Here is a 10,015-nt window from a genome sequence, read left to right on the forward strand (position 1 = left end):
TAACATGCTAATATAGGAAATGGTCGCATCTTTTCAGTACATGACATTATAATAAATGTCAAAAGAAGTGTTGACCTTCGTGAAATCCTTCTTACCCCCCCATACAATATTGCTTATAATTATGTGTGTACATATGTATGTATATAGATAAATAGATAGAAAGTGTGTATTTTATCAGGGCAAATATGATGAGACAGCAGCAGAGGGAGACCTCGTCCCATCGCTCATTCAAACCCTTTGCCCCGCTGTCTGACCTCACAGCCACTACGATGTGCCTGCAGTGAGGGTAAGAGTGATTGAAGGCCTCCTGAGTGGAACATGAGTCCCTGGCTCAGCCGGTTCAGTCCTGGCAGGAAATGGACCACACTGACAGCCCACACTATGCCAGGGAGGGAAGTTTCCATCAGTTAAGATGCCATGGAGTGTGTGTGTGTGTGTGTGTGTGTGTGTGTGTGTGGAGGGTGCTGGAGGGCAGTTAGGCATTTGATTATTATGCAGTTGTTGTAATGTTTACCAGCTGACACAGGCATTTATCACAATATATTAGGGTGTCCTGTCATCCTAGAAAGTTTTTCGCCTGAAGGAAAAGAAATGTTTGCTGCAATCAGTTCATTGGTTGTTTACTTGTTTGTTGCTCTGGAACTGGTTCATATCCGACAGCTGATATGAGAGCGTACTGGAGATTCATAAAGGTGGTGAGAGGGAGGTGGGAAGGCTTCCTTCAAAACTACCGCAGTGTGTACTGCCCACTGCATATTACATGGAAAAATGATTGTTCAATAAATGGAAAATAAATGTTCAATGAATTATTAAGTTAAATTGAATACCATTAAATCTAACATTGAGACTAATGGTCAAGCTTTTCCAGTAATATTATGTCATAATTTATGCATGGTATTAAATGGTGTGGGTTGTCACTTGATGGTTGCTGGTTCAAATCCCTGGATTAGCCAGAAATATGATTTCCTTTTCTTTTATAATTATTATCCCTGCAGCATGTGACTAGGCATACTTGAAGCATGGTAACATGAAAAAGTAGTGCAGGCTAACTCAGCCTTTACAAATACTCATAAACCATGTATAGGAATGCACTTGATACATTTTGGATATTTGGGAATCAATCAATCAATCAATACCCCAGACTCTTAGGGGCCCCAAATGCCCCAGGTTTAGTGTGTGGCAATAAATTTATGATATAATCTTAGAAAATAGCACGGTTTCACGGTATCACAATGTTACAGAATTATCATCATTTTCACTTACGGTGATCCTTTAAGGAGTTAAAACACAACATTTTATTTCTGTAACTGAAACCTGACTTTTTATGTAGGTATTTCTAAAAAGTCTCCCTTTTGGAAATAGCCAAAACAAAGGTGAGATTCTCCGTCTATTTCTTTTATTTTTTTTAAAACTGTAGATAAGCAAATGTACACTGTATGATAACCCTCAATTTTCATACTACAGTATACCTTGAAACCAGTGTAAAGCTGCAACCTAATATGATACTTTTATTAACTGAACAATATCAATGATGTGAAATTAAAAAAAAACCTCAAATAGACCTCCTGCTATTTTGAGGCATTTTGTGCCATATATCTGACAGTGTGGAACAACTCGCAACAAGCCCGGCTGGATTTGAAGTTGCGGTTCATGGTCAGCACTTAAAAACCCGCTAACTTCTAGAGCGACACAGCTATCGTTCTTTAATACATACAGATTTAATTAACAATTTAAATATCAAATCTTTTCATTGGGTTTTGCACATACATTTAAATGAATATATACAATTTATGAAGAAGCATTAACAGTGGTATGCAATTATATATTGCAACCCCCCTCCAGCCCACAGTTAATGGACCCACTCGATGGGTCCGCTTCTCACTGGTTTTAACAGACGACATCACATCACCCCAATCTTGGCTTCACTCCACTGGCTCCTTGTTCATTTTGGAATGATTTTAAGATCTTTTAAAGATTGTTTGGGTCTGGCTCCAAGTTACATAAAAGAAATATTGAGCCCTTATGAGCCAGTTCACAGCCTGAGATCCTTAGTTGGGACCCTTCTGGCCATCAGGGCCCCTCGGCTTTGGAAAGACCTGGCTGAGGTTATACGGCTTGCAAAATTAGTGACTTCTTTTCATTGACTTCTCAAAACCCATTTTAATAGACTTGTATTTATGTGACGTTGTCTTTTTTATTTCTTTAAATTTTTTTATTTCTTGTATTTCCTTTTATTTATTTATATTTATCTTTTTAATGTAGGTTTTATCTAATTTATTTCCTTTTATTTGTGGTTTGATTGCTTTTATTTATTTTATTTTTTTCCCCTATTTCTTTGTATAATTTTACGTCTTGCATTGGGCTGGCTTTCCATTGCTGTAAACTCTGTTTTGCAAGGTGCTACATGAATAAAGTTATTATTACAAAATTATAATTAATCCAGCTCTGAATATGTAAATGTGTTGTTGTTTTTTTATTACATGATTTGTGAATGGCTGCCTTTTTAAAACATCTGTACATTAATGGATTCATGCAATAGCAAACAGCCAAACATGATTTTACTCTTTCATTTGTGAGAATGATCATTCTGGGAGAAAAAAAATGTCTTTTTTCAGTGTACAATAGTATAATGCATGACTTATATACCTTGTGTAGCCTATACCTGTAATGTGAGTAAGGTTGGTTTCCACATTCATATGACCCTTATCTCTGCCTTGGCCCCAGACTTGGAGCTTGCTGTCGGTGCAGTAGCAGTAGCAGCACTCATTACCTCCGTGAGGGTGCCAATGTTTAGCAAGCTTCAAGCCAGTGCAGATCAGGCCAGGTCTAAGGGGAGTGGAGGGGGCCAGCAACATGAACCGGTGCAACCTTCAGCCAAAATTTTGGTCTCACACTGTTATCCAACTCTGCCATTTATAGATACGATTCAAGCCTGTTTGTTAATGCACACAGATGGGCTCTTATAGGGAAAATAAAAGTTATCTACATTATCTAGTTTCACCAGTTTCCATAAGAATACAAACCAAATTAATGAGTTTTATTGCTTTTCAAATGACCAGGACAAAAGGCTGTTAGAGCTCTGCTGCTCTCATTAACTGTTTAAGTTTGCTCTTTGTGATATTTTTTTTCTTTTTGTGCTTGTGGTACAGTTTTGCAGAAGTCGTATTCTGGTTAATGGCTTGGCCACCTAACTGCCTGGTCTTCACAGAACTTAATGTGTAACATTCAGTCACAGACATGCAATGCACACTTGCACAAATATGGAAGTTTTTATTGGACTTTTATGGTTGTAAACCACAGAAGACAATCCACAAAAAATGTAATATGAGCCACAAATATCTCACTGTCCACAGACATGTATTGTTTTATAAAGTCATGTCTGCAAAAATACAGAATGATTTAGAAATATTTTATTTCCATGTAAAATGCTTTACGTTTTACAAATGGTTAATGGTTTCATGACAAGAAATACATGTTGAGTCATAGTTACACATCTTTGGATCCATATGTACATGTGAAGCAGGTTTTGCCCTTTTGTGGATCTCTTTCTGTCAGTTTGTGGGCCATATGACATTTGTAACTTCCCCTTATTTGTTTGCAGAACGCACGCACGCACACACACACACACACACACACACACACACACACACACACACAGACAGAGAAAAGGACAGCTCTGAATGCTGTTGTCTATTGTTTTTCCAACCTACTTTAGATGAAACCACATTCATTTCTATAAGACGAAAGCCTGTTTGTGGCTGTTTTATGGAAACCGTGCTCAAATGGTTTAGAATATAGTGATATGGGGCACTTAATTTGATAAAGTTACTGTTTATCAGGCCATAAATGAGCCTACGCAAGTGGGAGACTACTCCATCGGAGAGCAGCTTCAGAGACTAACCTTCAGTTAGTGGCTGTAGCAATGCGATTTCAGCCAGCGCACAACCTTAGCACCAGGGGTCACTGCAGGCTGGTGGCCAGCCGGCCTGCCGGGTTTATCTTACCTGTGTAACAGCAGCAACAGAAAGTTTGCTGATTTTGAAGGGACTCAGGGTGGATCAGACCTCCAGCAGTAGGGCTTGTACCAGCTGAAATGTTGCCATTCCATGAAGTTGCCACAACTACTAGCTGCATGTGTATCGCCTGTGATGGCATCTGCTATTGTACCGGCGAAGTAGTCTCTTAGCAGCAGGGATTGAGGGACTGTGCGGTGCGCTTTCTGGCTAATTCTTTTCTCATTCGTGGTCTGACAAAAAGTAAATTCATTAAATTTACTACCCCATATCGCTGTCTATCCAAACTGCTGTAGCTGTTATATTTCACAGGACGTGCAAGACCACAGTATCCATGGAAATACAGCCGTCGAGGCTTTGTCATAAAGTGGGCGTGCTTTCATTTAAAGTAGGTTGGAAAAATTATAGCCGCATTCAGGTCTGTCCTCTGTGTGTGCATGTACTACCACCTGCTGGTGAAGCTACTAACTGCAGCTCACATTTATGGATTTTAGATTGATCTTAGTGCCTAAAAACACCTTAACATGCATTTGTTGTGGGAAAGCTATTTACATTTATAAAACCTATATCATTTCTATGTGATATTGGCCCTTAATTGGGCAGGCGCATATAAATATTTTTGGAAAAGTAGTTAATTACTAGGCTAAAATAACAGTATTTCATGATTTTCATTCAAAATGTAACCTTTACTTTCCAGATTAAAATTTGTATCTCCAAAGATACATTGCCCATTTGGAGTATAAATTTAACACTTTCCCCTCAATTGAACTGTCAGTGTGCCAAATTTTTAAATGTTTAATTAACAATTAATTAGCTACTTTCTTTCATGATTTGCATTAAAAAAATAAAAAGGTGGAAAAATTGCGCAGTGTACAAATTTAATAAATTTAATAAATCAAAAAAAAAAAAGGAAAAGCAGCAGGTTCTTAGACATACGGTTTAGATGAGGCTGGAACCATGAAATGTTTTTGCATGAAAAATGACCTACACAATTATAAAAAAAATACTGTAGTTGCCAATTAATTTTGACCTATTTGACCATATGACCTGTGCACAAAAATATAATCTAGTTCTCTAATAATAGTAGTGGAATAAAAAATATAATATTTCCCTCTGAAGTGTAATGGAGTAGAAGTGGAGAGTGGCATTAAAACACTAAAATAACATAAAAGTTCATCAGATTTGTACTAAAGTAGAGTGCTTGAGTAAATGTACTTACACTCCAGCTCTGGTCAGCAGAGGGACGCACAGCAACTGATATTATAGTAATTCAGATCAATGCACCTAGCAGTATTTCTTTAGCCCTGAATTTTGGCAATGCAGTCATTATAATTACTCTAAAACTTTAAATTTGATAAATAATATCCATGCAACTTTTCAAGCCTCACACTCATAGGCATGCATACACACAACTTATAACTATACTCGGTTGGACGTGTAAGGTTAATGTTGAGTTCAATCAGCAGTCAATTCATTTTAATTTAGACACTCAGTAATGCCCTCAGTACACTTCCAGCTAAGTGAGACTTAACTCTCACCACTTTAGTGTGTGTGTGTGTGTGTGTGTGTGTGTGTGTGTGTGTGTGTGTGTGTGTGTGTGTGTGTGTGTGTGTGTGTGTGTGCGCGTGTGTGTGTGTTTGTGTGTGAGAGAGAGAGAGACAGAGAGAGAGTTAGAGAGAGAATTGTAATGAAGGTTCAGGTCTGGGGCAGTGGAAAGTGGCTGTTTGTGTCACAGAACAAAAAGGGAGAAAGTAAGGGAGGAGGAGGGAGTGCTCTAACAGCAGAGGTGGATAGACGGAAACAGTTTGGTCTACAGCGGGATTGTCCTGCCAAGAGCGGGCACTGGGGCCGCATGGAAAGTTTCCCCCTCCGACTTTCAGGCAGCCGGAGGAGAAGCTGTCGGTATTGAATATCCTGGAGAAGAAAAAAGGGAAACGGTAAATTGAAGATCCAGACGCGAAGATGGAAAAGTTTGTCAGTTGAAGTGAATAGTTTTGCATGTAACGGGACTGTTTAAGTGTTTCCCTCTGAAGGCACTTCATCCCTCCATGAAGAATGGACCGCACTGATGCCTTGAATCATTTCTCTAAATAGTTTGGCAAAAATATGTGATAATGATTACTTGACCTTTTTACATAACACTTTACGTGCAAAACATCTAATCCAAAGATGTTATCAGCAGCAGCAGTACTACCTTATTGCATGGAGCCACAGAGAAGTGGATGAAGAGCAGGTACAGGAACACGATCAAAGACAGAGAGAGCAATTAGAGAGAGTCCAGATCCGGTTCAACAGTGGCCTGTTAGCGTCTGCTGTCACAAGCGAGGCTCGTACAGTAGGCTTGGGCTACAGTATGTTATGTGTGTTATGTACCACAGTCAGGGATGAGGCAGAACTGTGTCGGGGGAGCCAATTATCATTTTTGGCAGCAGTTGTGTTTAAAACCATTCTCATCCCGCGTTGACAATCTGTAGCAGATGTTTCATAGATACAAGATTCACAAGGCCTCAGTGGCTTGTTATCTATCAGGGGTCATTGAACACATCAATTGATTTATACTTATACATTTTAGCTACCCTTATTGCATGTCTCTGTAACCATCGATCCACTGCTTTGACTGATATATCTCAATAATTATTGGATGGACTGGCAGGAAGTTTGATACAGATATTCCTGGTTCGTAGAGCATGAATCACAGGGAATCAGGTGATCTCCTGATTTACCCAATGAAATATCTCAACATCTAGGCTATAGTATATGGATTGGCACAAATTCTTGTACAGATATGGAGACAATGAATACTAATGACTACAGTTGGATCATTACTTTTCATTCAGCACCATGATCTTACCAAACTTTGACCATGTGAAATTCTTGAGGTTTTGATAAAGCACCTGCAAAACTAATGACATTCCCATCAGCCTCAGCTCTACTTAGTGTTAAGTACTAACATTAGTGTACTAACTTGTTAAACTAATTAATTATCGGAAGTTTTTAATGAGTGTTGGAGATGTCTGACTTTTCTCCGATATGATGGAACTAGATGGTTATCAGCTTTTGGTGCTTTATAAAACTCAACAGCGATCAAGACCTTGGTTACCTAAGATTATCCGCAGAGCTTGTTGTGAGCAGTTTCATGTAGGGACTGTTATCATTCTACCAAGCTACACCCGCTGACAGTATCACCATGCAGAATAAAAAGGTTGCACCTACTGATAGCGTACTTAGCACCACTGAGATTAATGTTTACATCTCACCTTGTCACAAGCATGAGCCTCTCGTCCATGAGTACATGCACGCTTCCGTCTGTGCATTAATAGGCAGGTGTACGCTGGTAAAAAGAAAACAGTTCCTTAGTAAAACTGCTCACAAAAAGCTGTGGATTATCTTGAGTAACTGGGTCATGATTTCTAGAAATACACATTGCTGTTGATTTTTTTTTCAAATGTATTTGTTGGTGCTTTGAGCACCAAAGACAGAGTGCCATTTAGTTCTGTAATATTCGAGAGAAGGCAGATACCTCGATAGCCAATAACTCAAACACTCAACAACTCACACCAAAACAATTAAGGTTGATAATTAGCACTACGGGTAAGAGAAAAAAATCTGCCTGTTTGATTTTGAGATGGACTGTCCCTTTAACTTTCTCTAGCCTGAATGAAGCAGCCAACTTGACACACAAAACATAAACCATTAGCTGCTCCACCCCACGCCTAATTAAACCCTTGCCCCTTTGCCATCAACACTAAATGAGTGGTCAGAGGTAATGGCCAGTTCAGGTCAGATTCCTCTGTTTTTTCATGTCCCATGTTCACACTCTCAGAGGGAGCGGGTGCATGCCACGCAGCAGTCCTCTGTCTATTAATAGCCACGAGGGATGGAGTCGCGGGCAATCTGGATGGCGTGTAAATTTAGACCCTCCCCCCTGGATGTTCCGTTGATGTCATAAGCCTGACCTCTGACCCAGGAGCCTGGCTGCCACAAGGCCCATGTTGAACTTGAATTTCAGGGTTCTGAATGTAAGCGTGTACGCCTGACACATGCAAACGCTTATTTATCTACAGTGCAAGTACATGCACACAAATGCATTGATAAAATGCAACATCAGGAACAGTTTGAAGCAAAGAGCCGTATGAATGTGTCACCAAATGTGCTCAGTACTCTGTACCTTCTTTCACTAAAAGACTCACACATGACTATGACGCTCACTGACTGTGAAGCCCCTTTGTCTTTTATTCACAAACTGGTCAGTGTGCAGATAGAAGCACCGTTTGTGTCCTGCAACAAACAAATCAACAATAGGATCTTCTGTCTTGTCTTCTCCAAAAAGCTTGACACTAGATTGCAAAAATGTCACACATGATGACGCTCTGATTTCCATAGATTTTGATATCGACTGCAGTTGGAGTGGGGCGATTAGGTAGAGTGCTCACACAGGTTCCCACAGCCTTATCCAGTGTCTCTGCCCCTGCCAGAGTTATGTGATGGATCGGAGAGAGGCTGGGGGGGCTGACATGCATAAACGGGGACAGGGGCAACTGATCTTCAAGGTATGTCAGCCGACACTCTTGGGATATCTTGTGCACAGCACTGCGGAAGAGACATTAACCCTACAAACACAACAACATTGTTCAAGCCATGATTCCTCTTGTCTTATTTTTGGGTCCGATAAAGTTGTTGTTGGATACCAGTAGAGCCATGACCATGTTACAGTAAGAACTGTGTTGAAATAAATGAATAGTGACACCGGATCAAAATGAATCAACATGAGCTGTATACAGTTTAGGTTTCGGAAAGTTATGGCAAAGGATATACTTCTGTGAGAAAGTCAAGCTTTGTGCATCGACTCAGCACAAACGGAAGCTGATCTATACTTTGTTGACATTATAACTCCAGACACAATAGATGTTGACAGTCCAAATGCCAATGAATGCCACCTTCGACCAATCATGCCACCCCTTGCCACCCTTGAGGCACTCATAAACAACATTCCTGCCCTAAAATGTCTTCTGCGCTCCACATGAGACGCTCAGCACATTAAACAGCAGTCAGTCTATGATATGTTATCACAACACACCCTAAATCCATCACAGATAATCATATTGCTTCACATTTGGTTTTTCATTGTATGTGATTATCCTAAAGAATCCTCCGTATTTGCATATCACGTCCTAAAATAGTGATTAAACTGCAATACATTTTGATTCTTATTATTTGGTCTTCTCGCAGGGGTTTTGCATCTCTTTCAGTAAGAGATTTCTTCCAGTTTTGTGACATAATGTTGTCAGTAGTTTCACATGTAGTATCAGAGCTTTTTTTTTTTTTTTTTTAGAAATCAGTGTCACTTGGAGAAATGCAGAAAAATGACAGTAAGGTCAGACAAAAGCTCAAAAAAGTGAATTTTGTAAATGTATGCAATATCAAAAATATAATGCTTGGCTTTGGTTTGGTTGGTACTTGGTGAAGGTGAGCTACATAGGAGAGTGCTGGATGGCAGGTGCCTCATCTTGCTTTGTAAAATGAGCAAAATTGTCAATGCAAACAGTCTCGAAGCCTTTTTAGCTTCTTCATGCAACCAAGTCCCTGGACCAGTCCATTACATGTATCCACTTCAAACTCAGTGACAGTGTTGGTTTTAAATATTCCATTAATTCTCAATTTCAGTCTCTGACATCACTCCTTGCACTCTATTCAAATATGAAACACCACAAGACCGCATTTGGATAAGGCAAGTGTCCTGACCTTGCCATGCCCAATTGATGCCCCTGATCCGTTTACCAAACCACCGGATGACAAGTCTCCACAGTCTTTTACGCACGGAGAGCGCACGGGGGGTTTGCAAGCACGCATGGGGATCCCTCCCTTCCAGGCTGTCCATGGCCTCCTCGCCCCGGCGGGCAGTTCCGAGACTCAGCCAAACCCTCCCGATCCCCCATTTCCCTCTCTCTACCTTTCCTCTGAAGAAACAACCCGGCGTTACGTCAGAAAGTGCAGGGCAAGCA

This window comes from Plectropomus leopardus, chromosome 11 (genome assembly GCF_008729295.1).
Source record: "Plectropomus leopardus isolate mb chromosome 11, YSFRI_Pleo_2.0, whole genome shotgun sequence".
Lineage (NCBI taxonomy): Eukaryota > Metazoa > Chordata > Actinopteri > Perciformes > Serranidae > Plectropomus > Plectropomus leopardus.